This window comes from Equus quagga, unplaced genomic scaffold (assembly GCF_021613505.1).
Source record: "Equus quagga isolate Etosha38 unplaced genomic scaffold, UCLA_HA_Equagga_1.0 73442_RagTag, whole genome shotgun sequence".
NCBI classification, from domain to species: Eukaryota; Metazoa; Chordata; class Mammalia; order Perissodactyla; family Equidae; genus Equus; species Equus quagga.
In genome coordinates this window covers 13,764,708-13,790,399 of record NW_025802777.1, presented here as the reverse complement: position 1 = coordinate 13,790,399, position 25,692 = coordinate 13,764,708, and the positions used below count along the sequence as shown (strand labels likewise).

The window sequence follows — 25,692 nt, the reverse complement described above, 5'->3', positions numbered from 1 at the left end:
ACATTTTTAAGTTACCTATTCATTTTTTATCCTAAGTTAAGAAGTTGCTAGACAAGACTTCCAGTGAAGTGTAAATATTGCAAGTCTAAAATAAAGCTATTACTACACTCTTTACATGTTTCTAATGGAATCTAAATTCCAAAGGAATTTGATACTTAGCATTGTCCATTTAAAAATATAAATGTACATACATATCTCTTTTATAATGTTCCTCCAAGTCTTACTTCCATTTCATCTTCTCCATAGACCTTTACCCTAATACAATAATATATTATACTTTAAAGAATTTTGCTAAATAAGCCCATCATAATTCACTCCAAAAAAAACAGGCTGTAAATTGACAATTTTTTTAAATTCCCTGTGACCATGCACATCCAAACGTTTTTTAAAAACTTTTCTTCTGAAAAGTTATCATAATACTTCACATTTAGTACACAATTAATCAAAAGAATGCAAATATACTTTAAAAGTTGATAAACATAAAAATGCAAATTCCACCAGAATTTTACCTCTTAATAAGACAGCTAAGACTGGTTTGTTTTTCCTAATTAGTTCATATCTCCACGAATGAATATTACTTGTTGCTAGAATGAGATAGAGGCCAGCATTAATGTTATTCTCCATTTTAATAAATAGCACTGATAGGACTTATCAAAAAAAGACAAGTAGCTGGAAATGGAATAGATTTTGTTACAGCAATGTCCTTCAATTCTTTGACCTTTTTCAGAGTTACATCCTAAACATAGCATAGAGGTCTATCATCAAACATTATTTTGAATAATCCTGAATAATAATAAATCTTCAATTTTGCTTAGAGCAAAACATTAGAAACCACCTGAGTTGTAAAAGGATGTGTTTGCCAGTCATTAGAGTACTTTGCTTTCTCATTATCAGTATTTCACAGGGTCCCTTGGTTTGGCACTCAGGGGTCTTCCCCCAGCAAGAATAAGGAGGAATAAGGGGAAACATGGGAAAAGGGTGAGTGTGAAAAGAAAAGAAGAAGAAAGTCTGCAGATCATGTGCCTATAGGCAGATCCGTTTCAGCAAAGAGGATGTCGGGAATTTTAGGACCGGAAGCTGATCTTCTTGATGCTGCCCATGTCCCTGTGTGCTCCCTGTGTACTCCAGGGTACACACACACACCCCTGTTTATCATTTATTGGCTTTGGAGTAGACTTCATAATTGCATCTTGCCACAAATAAAAAGAACCTGCTCAAAATTACAAGCAAACTGGGTGCAGCCTGCGTGCTATAGGAGTCACCCAGTCCAAATAACCTGATTTGAGCCTTCGGTTGATAGATTTAAGATTAGTGGAGAAAGTGGGAGCATCTTCTAGCCAGAGGGCAATAAGATGAAAAAAGATAGAGATGCTGGAAATCACTAAGGATATTCAGGAACAAGTGGAAACATGAGTTTTGTTGATGTTCATGTAACAGACAAGGGGGAGACATACAGAAAGTGTTAAAGTGGTCAGTGGGGAATGAATGGAGATTTCCAGCTTGGAGAGTCACATGAAGTGGCCATCTTTAATGATCTGTAATGTTCATTACGGCAAATGAAATATGGACAGGTCATCAGGATTTTATTCCACTTGAAGTATGTCAGGACATTAAATAAAATCTGCAGGTAGATAAACTCAAAAAACAGCCTGGCATGTCTTGCCTTTGCGCAAACTTTCCAGCAATTGGTTTTAGATTCATGTGGATGTTAAATGTGCCTTTTTTTTACCCGTAGTGTGTGTATGCATACATGTAATAATCTGAAACAGTCTGTTATTCAATTATAGCAATATATGCATAGTTTCAGGCAGTCTAAACCAGTTGGTTCCTAAACTAATAATTTCTTTACAGAATGGTTTATTTATTGAATTCAGGGTGATTCCTCTATACTGGGCAAGTTGGCATACCAAAATGGTCTCAGTTAGAGTTGAATTACCTTAGTTTTACCTGAGAAAGAGAACAGCAATAAAAATTTGTTGTATCTTTTTTTTTCTTTTGAGGAAGATTAGCCCTGAGCTAACATCGGCCACCAATCCTCCTCTTTTTTGGTGAAGAAGACTGGCCCTGAACTAACATCTATGCCCATCTTCCTCTACGTTATACGTGGGACGCCTACCACAGCATGGTTTGACAAGCTGTGCGTAGGTCCACATCCAGGATCTGAACTGGCAAACACCGGGTCACTGAAGCAGAATATACGAACTTAACCACTGCACGACCAAGCCAGCCCAAAATTCATTGTATCTTTTCTAAATAATAGCAATAGTGATGATAAGGACTCTTGTCTTTTGTCTCATCCTGGCCTTGATACCAACAAGCAGAGACAGTCTAGGACCCTTTTACATCATGACCCCCAAGTCAGCATTCTTCTGAAAATGCCTATGGTAAAGAGAACAATGACCCCCTCCCCTGAAAGGTATCCACATACTCATCCACAGAATCTGTGAATAGGTTACCTTCCATGGCAAAAGAGACTTTGCAAATGCGATTAAGTTAAGGACCTTGAGATAGAGAGCTTTCCCTGGACTATCTGAGTAGACCCAACATGACGACAAGGGTCCTTATAAGTGAAAGAGGGAGGCATGAACGTCAGAGTCAAAGGAGACGTGATGATGAAAGCAGAGATTGGAGCAATGCAGAGCCATGAGCCAAGGAATGCAGGCAGCCTCCAAAAACTGGGAAAGGCAGGAAAACAGCTTCCTCCTGCAGCCTTCAGAAGAAACCAGCTCTGCTGTTATCTTAATTTAGCCCAGGGAGACCCATTTCAGATTTCTGACCTCCAGACCTGTAAGATAACAAATTTGTGTTGTTTTAAACACTAAGTTTGTGGTAATATGTTACAGCAGCAATAGGAATCTAATAGCGCCCTAATGAAATGACATGTACTTTTACAAATTAACTATGTAGACATATTATATATTAACCACACTTTAAAATTATAAATGTCTCCTAAAATAAAATATTTTTTTCTATTTTTTGCAGAAATAGGCTGGGCTTACTTTAACACACTGTTGTTAATCACAAAAATAATACATCCAGAAATTGTGGAACAAGAAGTAAAAAATCTTGCCTATCATTCTACCCCCATACAAATTATATTTAACATAAAACATTTTTTTCGTAATTATCACCTATGACTTTTGATTAGCCTAAGTCATCCAACGCAGATATGAAAATAAGCATAGCATCAAGGGAGGCCCAGGGAAATTGAGAGAGATGAGTAGCAGAAATTGGGAGGTTATTAAAAATCATGGGGCCTCCCTAAATGGCAGGAAATTTATCAACTGTGCTTTTCCTTCTTACTCCAGTAATTATGTTTGCCCAGAAATCCATGGATATGAAGAACTCATAGATCTTCAGTGGGAAAATCCAGGTTTTTTCCTAAATTCATGATGCAGAGAACAGGATTAAAGGCCAGAGACCACTTGGGGTGGAAAAATATTAGATTAAAAAAAATGGATCCTATCCAAACGTCGTGGGCCAGCTTGAATTTTGGTGAATCTAATGATTTTTGAAAAATATCTGTTAGAACTTTTCTCTATGCCAGGTTCCAGGGTAAAACCACAAGTAGGAATTGATCTGTTGTATTTTATAAAATCCAAATGCTGTTTTTCTGCTTTTAAATATTTTTTTTAAAAAAATAAACAGATTCTGAAATGAGACGCAAAGGAAGAAGTGGAGACAGCACATTTTAACCTTCTTGAGCTGCCAGGCCATCTCTCCGGAGGGGGTCAAGTAAAGCCCACTCCTCTCCCTCCAGGGAGCTGTGACTCCCAGTGAGAGGCTGTTCATAGAGTGCCCACTCCTGGACCATGTGTGAAAAATGTCCAGGAGTGGCCAAAGCTTTGAAATTAAGTGTGCTCACATTTAAACTCACTAAACCGAGAGAGAACAAGTGAGAAAAAGCGACGAGTGCCCAAATGCTTGTGGCCTTGTTAACACTTTCTAGAAAGTCTTTAACTGTCTAATAATATTATAGGTTTCTCTGTCTGCTTTCCCTAAAGTTATATGGGCTTGCCACTATGATCGAGTGGGAAGGCCTGTCCTCCTCCTGAAGTGACCTCAAAGTTCAGCAGCTGTTTAAGCCCCAGAATTCCTCCTACACTCGCTTCACATGAACTTGAGGTTTCCACTGCTAAGATCTAAGCTTGAACGGGGATGTTCTGATAGGAGCAAATGACGAGGCCAAGACAGTGGCCTTGGAGAAGTTTGTGAATTAGGTTTGGAGGTGACGGGACTTCAAAGCACACCAGCCTTTGTCAGGTCCAGTAGCAGTGCCTAGAAAGAGCGTGTGCATTTTTGTTGATAGAAGAGGAACTGGGAAAGCTCTGTCTCCAGCAAAGCCGGATCCCTACTACTTTGCTTGCAGCGATCCCCACAGTAGTTCTGGAAGGCAAGTAACATCTATGGAGAGCCTTCAATTGAAGATTTTAGTGGAGGGGTCAGTGGACGGAAATAACATACCTCTCCCTTGTCCAGGGTTCTAATTAATAAACAATTGAGAAGTAACCCAAAAAGAAAAACACAGATGGGAAGCAAACTATCACCTTCATGACCAACAGAGGCTAAGATTCGTCAGAGAGACAAAGGGCATCCTAAAACTGAACACAAGAATGAACCAGACCTACTCAGCTGTATTAGTTACCTATGCTGTGTAACAAATAATCCCAAACTCAGCAGCTTTAAACAACAAATATTTATTATCTCACAGTTGATGTGGATCAGGAATCTGAGTGCAGCATAGCTGGGTCTTCTGACTCAGAGTTTCTCAACAGGCTGCAATCAAGGTGTTGCCCAGGACTGTGGTCAGCTAAAGGTTCAACTGGGAAAAGATTGGCTTCCAGACTCACTGGCTGTTGGCAGGAATTAGTTCCTCACAGGCTGTTGGACTGAGGGTCTCAGTTCCTTGCTGGCTGTTGGCCAGAGACATTGGTCCCTTGCTACATGGACCTCTCTGTAGGGCTACTTACAACACAGCAGCTGGCTTCCCTCCAGAGCAAGGGCTCCATAAGACAGAGAAAGAGAGGGCCAGCAAGACAGAAGTCACAATCCTTTTGTAAGCTAATCTCAGAAGGGACATCTCATTACTTTTGCCATATTTGTCTGTTAGAAGCAAGTCACTAGGTCCAGCCCACACTCAAGAGGGGGAGATTATATGAGCACATGAACACCATGAGGCAGCGATCATACAGAATCTTCTCAGAGGCAGCTCACCATGACAGACAAGTCAGGCAGTGCTTGGGGAGGACATTGGCCTCTCCCTGCCCCAACCCAGAAGAAAAAAATTCCTACTCCCCAGAAGCAGTTTACCCCAGGAGAAATGATAAAGGATGGACTGCACTATACTTGCTCTTTCACACCCACCAGTTGGGTGAGTAAATTTTGAATAAGCAAGGGGTTAGTGGAGGGAGGCTATAAGCCTCAGGCTAATAAGGGAAGGGAACAGAGGGAAAGGAGGAGATCCTTTCAGATGGAAAGAAACATCAGGAGTAAGGAACGAGCGGCCCCCAACACTCACCAATACCCTGTTTATATTATGATGTCCATTTTACATATAAATAAATTGAAGCTTAGAAAGACTGAGTAACCCAAGGTCATGCAGATACTATGTGATGGAGCCAGAGTCTATAAATACCCAACTTCTGAAAGAGTGCCATACTCTGTATTATAATTATACTTCCCCATATTCAGCATCTGCTGGGAAGCAACTATTTGATGAAGCCATTTATAGTTGCCAGTGAAAATATCTCATTTCAGGAATGAGACTCAATTGTTCCTTCTGCATCCTTGAATGTCCCCTAAGTCTGAAGTTTTATGACAGTGATGAAATAATAGCTCTGCCAGAAAATAAAATACACACCTGGCTTGGAAGCAAGCAGTCTCTGGAGTCAACTGTCGGCGACCTGGGAATGCTGTGGAGCGCCTTGGGACTGTGCAACTGGGACTTTCAGCTGGAAGACTTGCCAATAGCTTGTAGCCCAGACAGAGGTGGTGACATCCAAAGGCTTGTCCAGAGTGCACGGGTAGGATGTGTCACTCCTGATAACATAACAGGTCACAAAAGCACTGCTTTGAACTTGAAACAAGATACTCGCTTTCATCAACTACCCATTCACTCCTGCCCTTTTGTTCTTTGATGTAGGCTATAGATCAAAGATGGCGACACTTAGCTTCCTGCTGCCTTTGAAGTACAGGGTCAGTAAGACAGCTATTTCTAGCCCTACGTGCTGCACAGAAATATAATGTCTGGAGACCTTTGTCTCTTCAACATTTCACATCCTTTTTTAAAGGAAATGGCCAAAAATATACATTTTAACGGAAGCATGGTCATATGTGTATTCTCATATTTAGTCTCATCGACTCAATGGATATTTGAGTGCTGTTGTTGTGTGCCAGGCACGGTGATGTGCACTGAGGGTCAGAGATAAATAAAACAAAGACTTGTGTGCCAGGAGTACAAGGTCTAGTCGGGGGGCGGGGGGGTGGGGGGGAAATCAGTGGACTCCCAAAAACAATGCAATGAGTGCTGTCGTAAATGGATGTGTCAGGTCATGTGGGGTCTCCAAGGAAGGGCTGCCCATGTGAATGGTACTGACAAAGGCAGATAATTCTGAGTCATGGGCACACCTACGAGTCTTTCTCTCTGATACCCACCTCACTAAGCTGCTCTTCCCTTGCCCAGAACAAAAGAAAGCTGTAGGCATGAGGAATGGGATGTGGAAAGGGACTAGACAGGGGTCCACAAGTCAGGATAAAAGAGCTTGTGTGAATAATGTTTCCCAGAGAGACTCACATAATGGATGGCCAGCAACGACCGACATGCACATCCAAATCCTCTGAGATTCCCCACCCGCCAGAGGGAAAGATTCCACCTACACAAGAAAAACCTAGGCTTTTGCTGAGTCCTAATCATTATTCTCCTCTTCTGAATTTCCCACAGAAATCTCTCTCTCCCTCCAGATCAAATTTTGCTTGTTGGTGATACCTAGATTTTTCTAGAATAGGAACTATGCAAGATTGAGGAGTTACTGAGAGCTAGTTTGCCCTCTGTTCATCACCTCTCTCCAGCCAAATAGCAAATGAGGAGCAATTTTGTTTATACAAATCATGCAATCTTCATTTACTGGGATGTGGCAGAATTCCTCTTAGGTAACATGGATGGTATTTCTCATCTAGGCATCCACAACAATGTCCAGCTGAATATCCTGTCAAACACACTAAGCATCCAGTACTTGGCTTTTCCTGGGAGATATCTGCAGGTCTCTGTATCAGCGAAACCAACAATATATCCATGGGTCTCTCTGCAGTTGAACTTGAATATTCACCTCCTCCATCCCCACCTTACACTGGCTCTCCTTTTCTCTATGGGTCACTAATGTTTTGAATTAAATTTCCTACCCACTTCACCTCCAGTTTTCTCATACAGAGACATTGTCCCTGTCTGACCTTTTAACAACCCACTTGCTGTTTTTTGCAAGCCACTGTTTACTTTTCCCCTGCAAGAGCACTCACCCCCCCGCCACCGAATCTGTCAGCAATGGCAGCCCTTTTGCTGATCTATTTCCTTCACACTAGTCTTACAGCGACCTCCAACCGCAGTTGTCTGTTCTCTCCTTTCCTGGTGTATTTGGGAACGGGGGCAAGCCATCATCATAGCTCCTTGATGGAGATACTAACATTAGATGCTATAGCAGTCTTCCTATTATTATAATACTATAGAAGTCGAACTTTGTAAGTCTAAGATCCTTAACATCCATATCAGGAGTTCAAAATGAAATTGAGCAACCCACATCTTTGTTTCACACCTACTTGTTCATCTAGGAAACAAAATAAGCTGTGATCTGCTGAAGAAGAAACCCAGCTTTGTAAAACAGCCTCCCTGAGTTTACTGAGGACAGTTCAGACTCACATGGAGACATATTGCACTTATATATAAATGTCTGTACAGCTGTAAACTCTGTCAACATGAGTACACCATTGAAATCTTCCATCTTCCTTTTTTCACATTTGCTGCCTGCCACAGCCTGTCTGCTTTTGACTATAGTCAGAAATTTGGCAAGACAATTTTCTTTTATTTTTTACATATTTACAATTTAAAGTCATATTTACAATTATGAAGAGTTGGGTTGTTAAAATAATTTACCCTGAGCTCCTGGTCATAACGAATGTTTATAAATTGATTATACTTCTACCACGAATTGGAGAGGCAATGAGGAATTTTGACACAGCCTGTGTGATAATCCTGATCAAAACCATGCCACAGTTTTCATCAGCTCTAAGGTCGTAGACGGCTGGATATCTCATTGAAACGAGGTCTCATCACTAGACAGAGAAAAGCTTCGTATCTTCAGCACAGTCAGTTCCATCAGTTCCATCCTCTCCAAACGCGGTAATGTACACCTTAGCATTAAGTAAAGACATCAAGGTGTGGTGCCTGCTCATGAAGACAGGTAGCCTGTCAATTAGATATTGCTGTGTAATATACCAACCGAAACATAATGGACCCAACAACAATTATTTTTATAGCTCATTGTCTTAGTCTGTTTGGACTGCTATAACAGAACACCACAAACTGAGTGGCTTATAAACAGCATTTTTTATTTCTCACAGTTTTGAATGCTGAGAAGTCCAAGACCATGGTGCAGGCAGATTGGGTATCTGGCAAGGGCCTGCTTCCTGGTCCATAAGTGGCCATCTTTTCACTGTAACCTCATATGGCAGAAGGGCCAGGGATCTCTCTGGAGCCTCTTTAAAAGAGCACTAATCCCATTCATAAGAGTTCCTCCTTCATGCTCTAATCGCCTTCTAAAGGCTCCACCTCCTCATACCATCACATTGGGTATGTCAACATATGAATCTAACGGGACACAAACATTCAGACCACAGCACTCATGATTCTGCAAGTCAGCAGCCTATGCTAGGATCAGCTGTGTGGCTCTACTCTTAGCTGAGCTCCTTCAGGTATGTGGGGTCAACCACGGGTTGGTTAGGTGGCTGTGCTTCTAGAAGTTGGCCAGCTGTCAGCAGGGGTGCCTCAGCTCTGCTTCACGTGGTCTTTCAGTCTCCAGCAGCCTAGTCTGGGCACGGTCTCATGACCTTGGCAAGGTTCCAGGAGAGAACAGACGTGCACAGGCCTTTTGAAACTGTCTTAGTTTTCTACTGCTGCATAACAATTACCACGAACTTAGCACCTGAACACAACAATCATTTATCAGCTCACCGTTCGGTAAATCAGAAGTTCAGCACAACATGACTGGCTTCTCTGCTCTGGCCATCACAAAGCTGAAAACAAGCTGGTCTGAGTACTTGTCTGGAGACCTTGGGGGAAAAAATCTGCTTCCAATTTCAAACTTGGTGTTGGCAGAATTCAATTCCTTGCGGTTATAGGACTGAGGTCCCTGCTTCCTTGCTGGCTGTCAGTCAGAGTCCACTCTCGGCAACCAGAGGCTGCCCACACTCCCTCCCTCAAGGCCCTCTCCAAGCCAGCAAGGACACTTCAAATCACTCTCATGCTTCAGATCGCTGACTTCCTCAGTCTCTGACCTCGAGACCCAGATTTAGGGCTCATGTGATAGGGCAGGCCCACCTGGATAATCTCCCTATCTTCAGGTCAACTGATTTGGAAAGTCAGTTATATCTGAAAAATCCCTTTTCCTATTATGGAATCACAAGGGCAATAGCTCATCATATTCATAGGTGCTAACCACAGTCAAGGCAAGGAGATGACACAAGAGTGAAGGTCACTGCAGGTCACCTTGGAATTCTGCCTACTGCAGAGGCCTGGACACCACTGGCCCATCAACATTTCCACCACATTCTAAAGACCAATGTGGGTCAGCCCAACTGCAAACGCTGGGGAAATAGATGCTATCCTATTTATTTATTTATTTACTTACTTATTTACTTATTTATTTATTTATTTAGGTGAAGAAGATTGTCCCTGAGCTAACATCTGTGCCAATCTTCCTCTTTTTTGTATGTGGGATGCCGCCGCCACCACATGGCTTGATGAGCAGTGTATAGGTCCACACCCAGGATCCAAACCCACAAACCCTGGGCCGCTGAAGCAGAATGTGCAAACTTAACCATTAGGCCACTGGGCTGGCCCCAAGATGTTAACTTTTGATGGAAAAAGCTTCAAAGTTGCATTGCAGAAAGTGTAGACACAAGGAGGGGTGAGGGATTGAGACCATATATTGCAATCTGCCAAGACAGCAGGCATGAGACCTGCTTACAAAGTCCATGCTGCAACACAGTGACCTGGAGAGCAAGCCCACTTCTAATTACGAGGATGGGAATATGGACAGGAGGCAGTAAATGTCAGGCCCGCACTGTCCCTGGAAATAGACCCGGCCATCTTTATTTCCTGTCTGCTCCACTTCACAAAGACCAATCTGTCTTTGCCTCCTGCTCTCTCGTCAGTGCGATAAAACTTCAGGATGCTCTCACACCTCACTTTGCTGGGCACCGGGGGTGGAAGCTTACTGTTCCCAAACCAGAAACCTAAGAATGTTAATATCCTTTGTAGAGAATCTGCTGACTGTGTTTGTTCCCAACGAAAAGGATGAGAGAGGCAGGTGCAGAGGAAATAAAAGTCGCAATCAGTCCAGATGGGAAAGTCAAAATTGGCAGATAGGTTTCCTTTCACTTACTGATATTTCAAAATTCGTGGAATTTTAAATCTTATCTTTATGTTAAATCCTAGGAGTTCTCGTCTCCCTTCCATATTTAAAACTGAGGGGCTGGGGAGGTTTAAACTCAGACGTGGAAAGAGACAAGAGTCCCCACTAGTACAATACTCATGCAAAATTAATACAAAAAAATTTTAGGTGGGAAAAAAAAAGGTTTTCTGTCCTCAGTGGAGTTTTATCTATTTATTATTAAATGTTTTTGAGGCTTTAGGGGCAGGGCCAGAGAAAACAGGACTTCAAATATCAGCCTCTTTTTAATTTTTTATTTTTGTGTAAGTGTTGAAATCATGGCCTACTTGTGTTTAAATGGTTTTTCAGAGCTTAATTGGTTCATGGAATGTCAAGAAAAAAAGAAAAAAATGAGCCGCCATATGTGCTTCCCGGGCCGCCTTGGAAATGTGCACCAACTTCAGAATGAAAATTTGTAGGGAACATATATTATTTTTAAGGGCTCTCAACAGCTGTCGGGAATCATGCTTTTCTCTATATACATCACTGTACTGCTCTCACATCTCAGCTAAATGGGCTAAATTTACCAAGCTCTGCATAACTTCACAGGCCGGGTCTGCCAGAACTCTCAGAAGTTTCCATTGCTGATTGGAGTCTAGCCAGCAATATACCCCAGCCTCCAAGAAGGGTGAAAGGGAAGCAGAAAATAAAGAATCACATTCAGGGAGAAACACAAGTCAAGAGCAGGCTAGAGGAAGACACGGAAAAGTTGAATTGCGCTGTGTTTTTATTTATTTCACGACAGCGCTATTGAAGGGTCTGTGGACTGTCTTTCAGTGGCTCCTTCAGGTGACGATCAGATCATTGTTGCAGGTGGAAGGTTCAGAACAGCAGTAACTTGCCGGCAAATATGAGCCCCTTTATGAATACAAGTCATTTTTGTCACCTTCCATTTATGTATGTGCTATTGAAGTAGTAACGGACACATTTAAGTTTTTTTCTCAAAAAACCATTAGCTTAGCTGGTGGTCTGTATTATTTCCACATTTAAGCAATAAAGCAGTGTTCCTTTTTAAAAATCTGACTTTTGGTTCAGTTAAATTTGTTGCCAGATCTCCCAAAAAGACAGCTGAAGTCTATTAAATATGTTGATCACTATTATTTGGAGAAAGTGTTGGCAATCTTTCGAGTGGGGTGCAGTGTTGCTGATGTATTTTTCTGACAATGTAAGGATGAGACAAGACAAAGGGAAGGGAATGGGAAACTGAGTGGTGATGCGGACCTAGGGAATCACTCCCCTCTCAAAAGTGTAAATGCCCACCAGGACAGTTCAGTCTGTCAGTCTCTTGACACCAGGGTCTGCCTTTCAAGACCCTTTCTGTGGCACAGGAAATAGTCACATGGAGAGACAAGGAGCCTGGCTCCCTACGCTCAGCGCTACTTATTCCAAGTTGCTGTGTGGACCCCAGCAGGGCTTAGGGCCCAGGAAAATCATACAGAGACGGCCTTGATCCCCAACATTTCTGTAGTTATAACATTTCTCACCCCCTAATAATATTACCTGACCTGGCTCTCACATTTAAATATATCCATTCCATAGAGCCAGCAACAGCACAGGCATTTTGGGGGCCCATGGGTTTACCATGGGGACAAAACAGACATGACTGGTGCCCTCGGGGGAATTGCACCCTGAGGGCATTTTGCTTTCAAATAGTTTTTCCTGATAGAATTATCAGAAAATGACCATTTTGACGGTATATGACCATTTTGAGAACATGAGCCGCATCCTGAAACATGTACGTTATGTTGTAAACCATGATTAAAAAATAAAGATCCCTGTTTCCTGAAGCTAACGTGTACTTAAAGTGAGACCCTAAAAAAGCCAAAGTTACGTATTCACAGATATTCTTCTGAGAAATTAGGGAGAGGAGCAAGGTAAGTTGACGTTTGTGTTTTTTACTCCATTTTGAAGACCTAAAAAGCTTCCTCCCTCTTAATTTTCTATTGCTAAACCACAGCATTTTCCTGTTTGGCATGAATAAAGAAAACAGGTCTTTCTCTTTTTTTGTTTTTCCCACTGAGAGCATGAAATTGGCCATTCAGTTATTACAGTAAGGATTAGTGAGGACATTTCAAGCACAACTAATTAAAGAAGCGTTTCCTGAAATTAGTATATTTGGATTTAATAACATTTGAAGGAACTAAATATAAAATGCTACCGATAAAAATAAAAAGAATTACTGAGAATAGAGGGGTGAAAAGAAGTTTGAGCAAATCTTAAAAAGGTGTGAACAAAATGGGAGTTGAGTTGTCGTCTCCATAGCATTCTTTTGTGAACTTGTCAGTTGGTGGAAAACTAAGTCTTCACTATTAAAAACAACCCGGTGAGCAAAAATTTAGTCTAGAACAGGGTGTGGTCTAAATGACGAGACCTATGATGATGGAAATGTTCTATATCTGTGCAGTCCCAATGAGGTGGCCAAAAGTCACACGACTTATTTAAATTCAAATTAACTGAAATTCAATAAAATTAAAAATTCAGTTCCTCAATCACAGTAGCCACATTTTAAGTGCTTAATAGCAACATGGAGCTAGTGGCTACCACATTGGACAGCAAGTTCTAGAAAATATGAAAGATCTTTAGGTATGCAGTGAACATCCATATTCAAAGCTTGCCAAATAAGGGTGGAAACGGAAAATGTTTCCCAAAAAACCTCTGTGGAGCATGAGAAAAAAAGTCCACTTTGTATGATCTGCGGAATTTTTTCCTTTTTCCGTCAAGTTTTGGCCAATAATTAAAACAAGTTAGTAGTACTTTTCATCCCAAGGTCTTGAGCAAATTCTCAAGTCTTCCTCTGGAGAATTCCCTTGATATGGTTTTACACACCCTGTCTATAGAAAGCATACTTTCCAAGCACCCAATGTATGTTTTTCATGTGAATTCACTTTTCTGGTCCTTTGAGCATACTTATAATGGAAATTCTCCCTACATAAAGCCTATCTATATCTTAGCAACCACACTTCCAAGGCTATTCCATGAAGCAGGTTTGTCTATTTAGTTTTGTGTATTTCTGCAACTCAAACCACGCAATAAGATTTCCAAACTGGCAAGAAAGATGAAAATAGACAAGGTCCTTCCTTGTATATAGGTAAGCCTCTGGAATGCCTTCCCTACGAGAGCTGGCATGAAACGGGAATTCAAATGACCCCAGGTTAAAGTTTGAAAACCAACCACAGACTTTGCAGTCAATGAGCATCATAGTCCACATGCTGGTGATGGAGTTTATTCATGAATTAATCCATACAAAGTATATCAAGAGTAGTCTCAGTGGATTTTGTGTGACAGAAGAGATATCCTTAACTAGCTTCAGTTTCGTGCTCAAGAGCATCTTTCTTATAATGTTCTTATAAGCTTAGAATTAAAGTGAGGCCAGAAGCTATCAAAAGCATCCTTCCATCTCTACCTGCCACAGAAGAAGTTTACCATGGAGAATTCCTGGAAATGATTCACTCTACTCTTCTGGGGTCTGCTCTAGTCTAAATAGGTGGGAAACAATCTACTGAATCAATCCCCTTCGTGGGAATCCCTTCAAGAAACAAAAGAGTCTGGGGCCAACTAGGTCTCAGGTCTGCCTTAAGGTGGCCTTGGGGAGCTCTTGTTTGCTGATTTATACAAACTCATCATCATCATCTACATCTGGAGCATCTTCAACTAGAGATTAGACATCTGCCTTGAGAGAACTGTATTTGGAATTAGCATCTGTGGGACCTGACTATTGATAAACATAATAATAAATACATCACCTTTTTGAGAATTGTTTAATGCACTTCATTACATACAGGGCACTGTTCCTACATGCATATGCACATGACGTCTAATATAATTACTAATGTAATTTACTCCCTAAGGTGGCTGTTTGCTTAAGAGATGCACACTTTACTTCTAAGGTACTTGAAGAGCATTTGCTCCATGACCTTCACACTTACTGGGCCAGTTCTGACCCAAGTACAGTCCGAAGTCTAAACTCTAATTCCTAAGGTTGAGACCAAGCCAGATGGGCCCCACGGGAAGAAATAAGAAAAAAATGAGATATATCCAGGCCAACATTCTGATTAGACTCGTCTCCAATGTCAAGCTCAAGAGTCAGTTCCCTACTCCACCCAACCCAACATTTTACCTCCAAAAAAGATGACACAAGACCATGCGTGAAATATGTGTGTAAAGTGGAGCATTGAAGGAAAAAAAGAAAGATGAGGGAGGGCAAAATGGCTATAGAAGAGTTGAAATCTAATACAGGCAGAAGAATCTTCCTCAGAGGGACAGCAAGCCCAGGGTCAGAGCAGACGCTGGCAAACTATGGCCTATGCGCACATCTGCCCGCCTGCTTTTGTAAATAAGTTTTATTGGAACACAGCCACGCCTACTGGTGTATGTATCTTCTGCTGCCGCCTTCTGGGTACAGCAGCAGAGCTGTGATAGAGACCACATGGCCCAAAAAGCTGAAAATATTTACTGCCTGGACCTGAAGAGAAAGAGTTTGCTGATCCCTGGTTTAGAGTTTTAGGTTTTGCTGAAAACACTCATTACTGGAGTTCCCGGAAGCAATTTTTTCTGGTTAGAAAATGAATGGGGGAGACATTGAACTGTGTCTGTCCATTTGTCACAGTAGCACATGTGTCTCACTCTGAATGGCAGCTCACAGTCTCATCGCTTTGTTGCCTTAAGTTCTGAGAATAATTATTTCTTTGCTAACGTTTGGTGAGCTTATCTTTAGGGACTTGAAAGAAGGTTGGGGACATCTCAGAGATTTAATTTCAAAATATGTTTACATCTAATGTTGGGATCCTCCAGGTAGGGAGTTAGAATAACAATGTATTCGCCTGAAGGCTCTGCAAAGGGATGTTACTGATTGGAACTTTGTAGCACAGGCCATGGGAGTGAACTTGAAAAACAGGCATAATCGCTTTTCCAAATTTTCACCATAAATAATCATTTTATAAAGGTTCCAGTAATCTGCCCACTAGGAAAAAAGAAAAAGGAAAAAAGAAATACTAAAGGAGGACAGTACACAGTGGTTTTGCTCTAAAATAATCATGTGTAATGTCATGCTGCCATCTGCAGTATTTCAATATTTTCATCCAAACGCGGGAATTTTAATGAGCTCTGTAGATACGTGACCAACCGATTGAGGGAGAAAAGTTTTGCCAGCACAAAAGCTCTAAAGCGTTTTAGACCAAAATTTTCTCTTTCGTCATGGTCTGCTTTCTTCCTTGCCCACACGCCACCATTTTAAGTTTGTTCTGTTTCCTGATCGTGCTGATGTATGCATGGTGATATTCCACGTGAAAATGACTTAGTGTGCCGGACCTGTTAGAAGTGCCACAAAACTGGTCAGAAATGCTGTGACTCACTCTGTGCTCACACTCAGGCAAATGCCAAGTGTGCTGCAACGGTGGGGTGTGGCAACGGCAGAGAGGAGACCTGAAGTCTAGGGAAGCCAACTTTTTAAAAAAAACTTCGGTATTTGAGGGTTAAAGAATCTAAGAGAAGTGCTTATTTCAGGAGCACATACACTAAAACTGAACATACAGACAAGATGGGCATGGCGCCCGTGCAAGGATGAGGTACAAATTCCTGAAGTGTTTCATATTTTTTCAAAAAGGTAAGAATCTAAGAGGATCTATTAGTTTGCAAGGGCTGCTATAACAAAGTATTACAGATTGGGAGGCTTAAACAACAGAAAACTATTGTCTCATAGTCTGGAGGCTGGAAGTCCAAAGTTAAGGCGTTGGCCGGGTTGATTTCTCCTTGGCTTGCAGACGCCCACCTTCTCGCTGTGTCCTCACATGGTCCTTCCTCTGTGTCTGTCTGTGCCCCAATTTCTTCTTGTAAGGACACCAGTCATTAGTTTAGGATCCACCCTAATGACCTCATTTAACCTTAATTACCTTTTTAGAGGCCCATCTCCAAATACACTTACATTCTGAGATACGGGGCTTAGGACTTCAATATATGAACGGGGTAAGGGGAGGACACAATTCAGCTCATAACAGGAGACAAGTTAAATAAAGTACGTGCTTCTAAGGTTTGGACCTAGAATGAATTGAATACAGTAAGAAGCAAGGCATTAGGATGCCAAGAAAGAAAAAGGGGAAGGAGGGAGAGAGTGGGAAGGGAGGAGGAAGGAAGAATTGAAGGAAGGGAGAAAAAAAACCCTCAGTTAATAAATAGAGTCTAAATTTGTCCAAACAAGATATCTTGCTTAATTAAAGAATTCACCCCATCTGTGCCTAACAGGAGGAGGAAGGAGTCTAAAACAAGAAGATGGTGAAAGCTGAACGATCCCCGCCATTAAGGCCATTCATCTTTGCCAGCTATGTCCTGTATTGTCCAATAGAGTCTTGAAGCTGCAATGTCACCATGGTTACCAAAAGTCCTATTGCTCTGAGGCTCCCAAAGAAACCAGACGCCAGATCCCAGCTAAAACTGCCCCCTGAAGTTTTCTTTCAAATTTGCACTGGAGATATAATCCAAATTAAGTAAAATAGAAAAACGTGGATGCTCTACCCTCAAAAGGTATTAATGCTTCATTGCTGAACACTTTGGCCCACAGCATCTGTTGAAGGAGAGAACCCTAAGTTGTTTTTCAGGCCCTGACATAGTCAGCTAGGGACGCAGAGCAGACAGCTCACCCCATGATGTTTCCACTAAAGCAACAGCCTGGTATTTCACTGTCTGGCTGTTCCTGTGACACGCTAGTAAAGGAGTATTGACCTTATTCCTTAATCTATTACTGCTTCTTGATAAATGGAACAAGAGCCTCCAATTATTATGATTCCAGCTATTTGTGAGGCTTTCGCTAGGCATTTTGCATACATGATCTTATTTGATAATCCCCTTTTCAAATTCTTCAACAACATCAATGCATCCACAGAGAGCTATTTTATACAAAATATGGTTTACATTTTGTACATTTATGGTTACCATTTTGTTTTATGCTTTCAGGAAAAATCCATAGGCTGCAAAGCAAAAAATAAATTATGATCTGAACAGTTTTATATTGTTTTTCTGTTGCGATTTTGCAGCAGCTGCTATATTCTGCCCATGGGGATATTATACGTCAACTCACACACCACTTAGTTTTTTTCACTGATAATTTTGAATCAGTAAATGCATAGAGTCACAGACAACACAACTTTTAGACTCCCATCTTCCCAAGATAATAACTTAAGTATACCTAAAGCAGCTGCTATTAACAGCAACAAGAGTATTATTCATTTATGGAAAAAGTGCAAATAAAGAATAATTGCTCCTTATAAGCATAATTTCAATTACTGCCACAAATGGGAAACACATGTGACTGTAGGCGTTTGACTGAGCTTACAAGAGGGAACCGGTTGGTGTAGCATTTTGTGGGGCAATACTGTCATCTGGTGGTCTATACAAAGTATTTCACTTTAGTCCTGTTACATGCACTGTATAGTCCGTTGGAGAGGGACTATCCCAACCCTTGACAGTGTTCCAGGTCTCCTTTTACCCATTTATTACTTCCCTGATCGCTAACAGATACAGAGAATCCGATTTGTACGCATAGACATTGTAGAATCTACATGCTATTTAAAGCTTATGGATGAGGCTGTTCCAGGCGTTCACCGCCTTAGACCCGGACGAGAAGGGATCCTGCTCTGCTCCCCACGCCTCCCATTTAGACGGTTCAGCTCTGATTTCCCCTGGCTGTGCCCCTCCCTACAGATCAAGGAGTCCTGGAGCCAAGGGACATGCCCGCGCAGACCCAAGTCCTTCTCTTCCTGCTTCTCACCCTCTTTGTGGCCTCCACCAAGGCTTCAACTTCCTTGCATCCTATTATGCACTAACGCTCTCATTTTGTCTGAGGTTTTAATGAATAATAACTGGCTCCCGCTTCCCAGATATCATTTGCATTGGAGCAGCTTCCCGAAATATCCAGACACACCCCTTCCCAGCAATAATAATAATGAAAGGGAATTTTAAAATACAAAAACAGGCCCATGGGATAACCCTTCCCACCCCCTTCAAATCACGTATCGTGTCTGCAAGAACCCTGGAGCGTTTTCCAAACCTTAGACCTCTGCTGCCACCTCCAGGACGTTTGTCGTAACAGCATGTTCTACTGCGGCTGTTTACTTCGTCAAAAATGTTACATAAAGTTCAGTTACAGCAGAAGAGCGAGCTCTACAGATCTGCTGTACGGCATCGTGCCTGTAGTTAACAATACTGCCCTGTGAGCTTAAAAATTTGTTGCGAAGCTGGATCTCATGTTGAGTGCTCTTACAACAAATAAATAAAAGCTATTTAAAATAGAGAGGGAGGAAGGGGGCAGGGGGAAGGAGGGGAAATGGAGAGAGGGAGGAGTGGCTGACATTTAGTATTTGGCATTTCACAAATCTTGTAACACATTTTATTTGCTACTGTATCAAATACGAGAATGATAAAAACAGCTAACACTATATATATAATGTAGACATATATAATAAGTAATAAATGTCATGTTTTATATATATAACAAAACTGTGTGGATATGAATAATATAGACACATCCTACAGGAGGAAGGACTGGCATTGACATGGGGCTTACTCTGTGGCAGACAAGGTTCTGTGTATTTTATCAATGTTACCAGGTTTACACATTTTATTGTCTCAACAACTCCATGAGGTGGATACTATTATTAGCCTATCTGTCTTACAGAGGAGGAAATTGAGTTTCCAAGGAATTAACTTGTCTAAAGCAGCCCAGCTAGTGAGTAGCTGAGCTTGGACTGGAGCCCTGCATATCTGGCTTCAGAGTCCATTCCTCGCCATTGCGTGAACCCCTGTCCTTTCATTAAGCCGGATGATAGCAAGAAAGTGTGATGCTGTGAGATAAGAAAAATTAGACATAGCACCAGCCTGCATTCATTCACAAGTATTGCTGGGCACAGAGAACGCAGAGGTGAATAAGACAAGCAATGACCTTGCTCACTACCACACATGCAATATGAAGGAGAAAAACAGATAATAGATGTTTTCAAAAAAGGAATATATGTGTGGTAAATATAGTTTATAAAATATATAAGCTATATTGAGAAGCAAAATAGAGTGATGTGATAGAAAGTGACTGAGAGGCTATTTTATAGTAAGTGGACTGAAAAGAGGTGATATTAAGCTACAGCCAATCAAAAAAAAAATTATCTATGTGAAGTTCTATGAAGAGAGAACATTCCAGAAAGACATAAGAGCTGGTGAAAAGGCCTGAGAGGGGAAGCATCTTGACGTGCTTGAGGAGCACACACAAGGCCTGTCGTCAGGAGTGAAGAAGGGAAGGGAGAGGATGGCGGACAGAGGTCTGAGAGCCAGGCCTGGCTGCACCTTGGGTGACTGGATAAGCCAGCCCAGCCTGGAGATTTTATAGTAGGTGGGAAGAAAAGCCTTTGGAAGACTTTAAGCCTGTTAAAAAGATCACTCTGGCTCCTCTATGGAGAAAGAGTATTAAGGAGAAAAGAACGGAGTACGATCCCCAGGCAGAAATCACTTGCAATGGCACAGGATGGGAAGATGCCCTCTACTGACAGGAATGGGGATGGGCAGATCTGGAGGGATCTGTTGTGTATGTTGTGGCCGTGGAGTCTACAGGTGTAGGTGATGCTTTCAATGTGGAAGAGGAGGGGAGAAGATGAATTTAAAATAATGCTCAGATATGGGGGGTGGCTATGTCCTGGGGAGGAGAAAGTGTAAGAGTGGATGGGAGCAAATCTAGAATTGCGCTGAAGACCCAGAGCAGGAGCCACATTCTGTCTTTCTGATTGTATGACTGTAGCCTGCCTATTGAGCCTCACTGAGCCCCACTGTACTCATCTGTTAAAATGCTGGAGCAGATCCTTCTGCTTAGCAGCTCCTTCTCTGAGTCTGTGCGGGATTTATTGCAGTTTGCACAGAACGGCTTTAAAACCTTCCAAACCCATGGGTAATGATGGAAATACACATTAGCTTACTTTGGATGATCCTACATAAAACACACACACACACACACGCCTTAGTAGTACCCAACCCTCAAAAGAAACTTCCAGAAATGAAGATGAAGTTACATTCCAGAGTCACAATACTCTTACCACATTACTAGTTTAAAATGAATTTTCATGTTACATAATTCTGAAAACGTTGGAGGGAAAATTCCTCCAGACAACAGAAGTATCCTGTGCTTGTGGATTTATAGACACTTGTAGCGAATCTTGTAGACTGGAGTAAGTTCTTTTTCATTTGACAATATCATTGTTTTTACACCAGTTTCCTTCAAGTATTGGACCACTTGGGTTCAATTCTTTTCCTCAAGTTATTTTTAGAGGATTCTGTGAGGTTTGAGAATTATTGCTGGAATATCTGGGTTTCTTACAGAAAATTCCAGGGAATCAAAAAGATTCTGGACACAGAATATGTGAAGTGAAAATAGAGAAATGGAAAGAAATATTCCATCTTCTGGGAAAACATGCAGAATTATCAATTATAGGAGCTAAGCTGCGTTTAAAACTTGGTCCCTCTTTCCGCTCTCAGAGGGGAGACTGTAAGGGTGGGGTGGGAATATTTCTGCCCTGTTCCTTAGAACTTTTATAGAATTTCCATTTTCTAGTTTGATTTCTCCAAATACTTGGAGGGCAGCTGAATTATTCATGTTGCCAAAACCACTAAATCATCTATGCTTGAGCAGATTGGTCTAGATTTTTGATAAATCTTGATGTACAATAAACACCAGGCACTTTGTGATCTGCTTTTAAGACATCAGATTTTGGAGACCTGGTATTTCAGATTCCTCAGCCAGGGTGAATTTGCCCACCCAGTGGTGGGCTGTGTTCAGCTCTCCAGGTTTGTTCCACTTCTTAACATTGCTATCGTAGGAGATTCGGGCATTGGCCAAGAGGTTGGGCTAGCTAACCTTTAAGGGCCCTTAGAACCCTAAAGTCCTGTGATTCTATGCCTCCATCAGAAAGAAGAATGTGATTTGCTTCTCAATAGTAAAAATAATGATCAATATCTTTATAATCATAATAGTATATACTTATAAGCACTGTTCCGCACATATTTTCTCACAAGAACTTATAAGGTAGGTGCTATTGTTGTCGCATTTTCTAGAGGAGGAAACTGAGGCTCAGAAAGTTGAAATAACTTCCTCAAGGTTGGAGGCTCAAAGGTACTTGCTTCCAGAGTCCATTTTAAGATACTTGAGAGCACAAATCTCTTTCTTGGCATACAAGACACACAGTGAAAATTCCACAAAACATTTCTAACAGCCACGTCACTGCTTAAAAAGTTTAAGAGTCTAGAATGGCCAAAATCTGGACCCGTGACAACTCCAAACGCTGACAAGGATGTGGAACAACAGGAACTCTCATTGATGGCTGGTGGGAATGCAAAATGGTACAGCCACTTTGGAAGAGAGTTTGGCAGTTTCTTACAAAACTAAACATACTTTTACTATACGATCCAGCCATCATCCTTCTTGGTATTTACCCAAAGGAGTTGAAAATGTATGTCCACACAAAACCCCGCATGCGGGTGTTCGTAGCAGCTTTATTCGTAATTGCCAAAACTCGGAAGCAACTAAGATGTCCTTCAGTAGGAGAATGGGTAAATAAACTGTGGTACAGCCGGACCGTGGAATATCATTCAATACTAAAAAGAAATGAGCTATGAAGCCACAAAAAGACATGGAAGAATCTGAAATGCATATTACTAAGTGAAACAGACCAATCTGAAAAGGCTACATACTGTATGATTCTAACTTTATGACATTCTAGGCAAAACTATAGAGACAGTAAAAAGATCAGTGGTTGCCAGAGGGTGGGGGAGGGGGAGGGATAAATAGGCAGAACACAGAGGATTTCTAGGGCAGTGAAAATACTCTGGGTAATACTATAATGAAGGGTTTATGTCATTATACATTTGTCCAAACCCATAGAATATACAACATCAAGAGTGAACCCTAATGTAAACTACGGACTTTGGGTGATTAGGATGTGTCACTGTAGGTTCATCAATTATAACAAATGTACCACTGAGGTGGGGGATGTTGATAAAGGAAGAGACAATACATGTGTGGGGGCAGGAGGTATATGGGAAATCTCTGTACCTTCCCATCGATTTTGCTGTGAACCTAAAACTGCTCCAAAAAGCTATTTTTGTAAGTTTAAGAGTCGAATCAAGAGGTGTGAATAGCAATATGGTTAAGCACTTGGCAACCTTGAACTTGATCTTCGTAGTATGAGCCTCTAAGAGGCAATCTTGCTATTATAACATGGTCTTTGCTCTCAGCACTAAGAGGGTGGTAATTTCCAAAGCAAGATGAATATGTCAGGAGAAGGCTAGAAGGACATGGCCCTCAGCCAATTTAACAGATCAGTCTATCAAGAAATGAGTATGGCCAGAGAAAGTGTGTGCACCTCTTACAAGAACATCAGAGGTGTTTTCATGTCTTTGTAACACTGACATTCTCTTCCAAAAATTGGCATAATCTCTGACAAGACAGCAAACTCACACCCAAACAACCAGCTGAGAAATAAAAATAATCAGTTATTGTCAATCCTTTTATCACTGTTATTTTAACCAACCTGTTTGAATGGGCCCCTGCTTTGCCAAGAACAGATAATCTATGCTCAGCTTGAAGGCAGAAAGAAATAATGGCCAGGTAATATTTCTGAAATTCACAGACAGTGTGTTAATTTATGGTGTTCATAACACAGTGGAGAAATATATTCATATATGAAGGAATTCAGTCACATATCTAGGTTAAATTAAGAAAAAAGAAGCACCTGAAAATCTTATTATAGAATGAGTTTTGAGAGAAAAGAAAAAGCTTTTAAGTATGAAAGCAGGTTCTCTTTAGATTTGTAATCCTTAGCTGTAAGGTTCTCACTTTGTGAGCCACTGTTGTATAGAACATCACAGTAGAGAATGTGACAATTTAATAGACTAATTTAATAGCTTTGAAAACAACCGTTGATGTCTACTATGCCAAACCCACTCTACAGATTAGAAAACAAAGTCTCAGAGGAATTAAGTGAATTTCCAGGTTCATACAACTCATTGGTGTCTGAGTCAAGTGTAGAAGCTGGTTCAGTCTCTCTTGCAAAAAATGAAAGAAAGAATTTCGGGCAACAAAAATACAGCTGGGCCTTAGATATTAGTTACACAACTTTTCAGCCAGCTCTTCCAAACTCACCATGTTTGGAGACTTCAAAGAACATTAAGATACATTAGTTCACGATCGTGACACAGGGAACTCCTAAGGCATTCGTTGCCTAATACTTCTGAGGGCTGTTGGCATCCTATCAAATCTACAGATTCTTAAATGACATTGAAAAGAACCAGGCATCATTTTGCATGATGCTTGTAAACACACCTACTGTTCAAAGGGACTTTGTTGAGCTTAGAATGATTGATAGAGAAGACGGTTAGTTAATATAGGTACCATGTGCTAAGTAAAAACTCTGCGACAGATTATTCTAGAAGGAGTAGACTTAAAATATTTCTCTTTTCATTTTCTTTTGAAATACCCTGTACCTAAAGCCAGCAGTTGGTTGAAGGCAGAGAGATGTTACAAATGAAGATTTAAACAGAAAAATTAAAAAGCCAATTTTTAACATCTTTGTTCTTTTCAGAACCGCTATGACCAAAAGTTCTGTTTAAAAAAAAACAACTTTAGTTCACAGAGAGGCTATAGAAAAATGGTAAATTGAATGGAAGATAAAACTCTTTTACTAAGTCTAAATCAGTTAGTCTCGTATCCTGTTTGTAAAATGACTGGTTCCCACTCAACTTGTTTAAATCTCTAAAATTTGGTTATTGCATTTAAGATGTGAAACCAGTTTCTAACCTACATTTTATCAGTTCCTATTTGCCAGTAAATAGACTAGTTGGCCCCAAAGCAAAAAAGTCCATTCTTACAGAGCTGAAACAAATAAAAATTCAAAATACCTGAAAGCAGGATCATCATCTGGTCCGCTGGGTTCTCCTAACAACCAGAGTGAGTCAACTCATCCTCATGAGAGCTTAAAAGACCAAATAAACAGCTGCTATTTCTGTAAATAACACCTCACCCAGCTGTGCGTTGTCTCTGACGTCATGAAGTCCCTCTAAGACATTTTTAAATGAGGTATGTGAGACTGCCCAGTCGTACCTCAGACATAGAAATGCCCTACAATAACCTGGAAGCTTCTTCTAGAAAATTATTCTTCTTGCCATATAGATACGTTTTCCTCTTCTACTATAAAAAAATGGAAGTGTTTCAATTAGCCACAGGTGCTCACATGGCCCTGCTTGCATTATTCCATCTAAAGACAGAACTTGCCTGGCTGTGGGTACTGCTGCCTGCACACAGTGGGCAGAGTCCTGAATGAGCTGTCAGGCTTCACTCTCAACTTGGTCTGTTACTGACCATGTTTCCTTAGACGTGTCTTCCTCTGATGGGGAAAAGAAGAGAGAAGAAAGGGATAAGGCCAGTTCTGCATGCTTCCCAGGGTTATTTTACAGACAGTGAGTGTGAGAAGAACTTGAAAAGTAGAAATCACTGTACAATGTAAGGTGGAGGTGCTACCACCCAAAGCTTGCAGCCAGGACCATCCCACTGTCCCAGCGCGGTGACTCAAGGCAGAGGCCAGGCGGTTTGCGGCAGGTATTACCAGACGTCCCCGTGTGCAGAGGGATCCCATCCTTCTCCATCCATGGCTGCCCTCTGAATGGGCCTCGCCACAGCCTCATTTCCACAGAATGACTTCAGAACTTAACGATAATGATGCATCAGGGTTTAGAGGTAAAAGGTGCTGGGACACAGCTTAGATGTTTCCAGAATGCCTAAGTGCCCTCAATCGTAAAAGTACGTGCCCTCCTGCATTTGGCCTGCATTCCAGACTGTCAGGGTCCTCCCCATCCCATGGAGCCCTGATGGGAGCCTACTGTTGAACATTCTCAGCAGGTGAAGAAAAGGTGCAATGGGTGGTACCCTGGGCCTTAACTGGAAAACTGCCCAGGAACTCGGAAAGCCTGTATG

General features: G+C 41.3%; 1 long non-coding RNA gene and 1 other non-coding gene across 5 annotated transcripts in view; one reads left to right on the top strand and one right to left on the bottom strand.

The window, feature by feature from the left end:
• LOC124234344 (uncharacterized) overlaps window positions 1-24,748 on the bottom strand; it is a 63,946-nt gene extending 39,198 nt beyond the window's left edge. For all 4 annotated transcript variants that reach the window (XR_006887275.1, XR_006887276.1, XR_006887274.1 and 1 more), the window contains exons 1-2: window positions 24,621-24,748; window positions 5,861-6,039 (exon numbers count right to left, since the gene is read on the bottom strand). This is a non-coding gene — a long non-coding RNA (uncharacterized LOC124234344). The remainder of the gene's footprint in view (window positions 1-5,860; window positions 6,040-24,620) is intronic.
• LOC124234403 (U6 spliceosomal RNA) lies at window positions 16,190-16,294 on the top strand. The gene has a single exon (XR_006887295.1). It is a non-coding gene; the product is annotated as a U6 spliceosomal RNA (small nuclear RNA).
• Window positions 24,749-25,692: the final 944 nt, after the last annotated feature.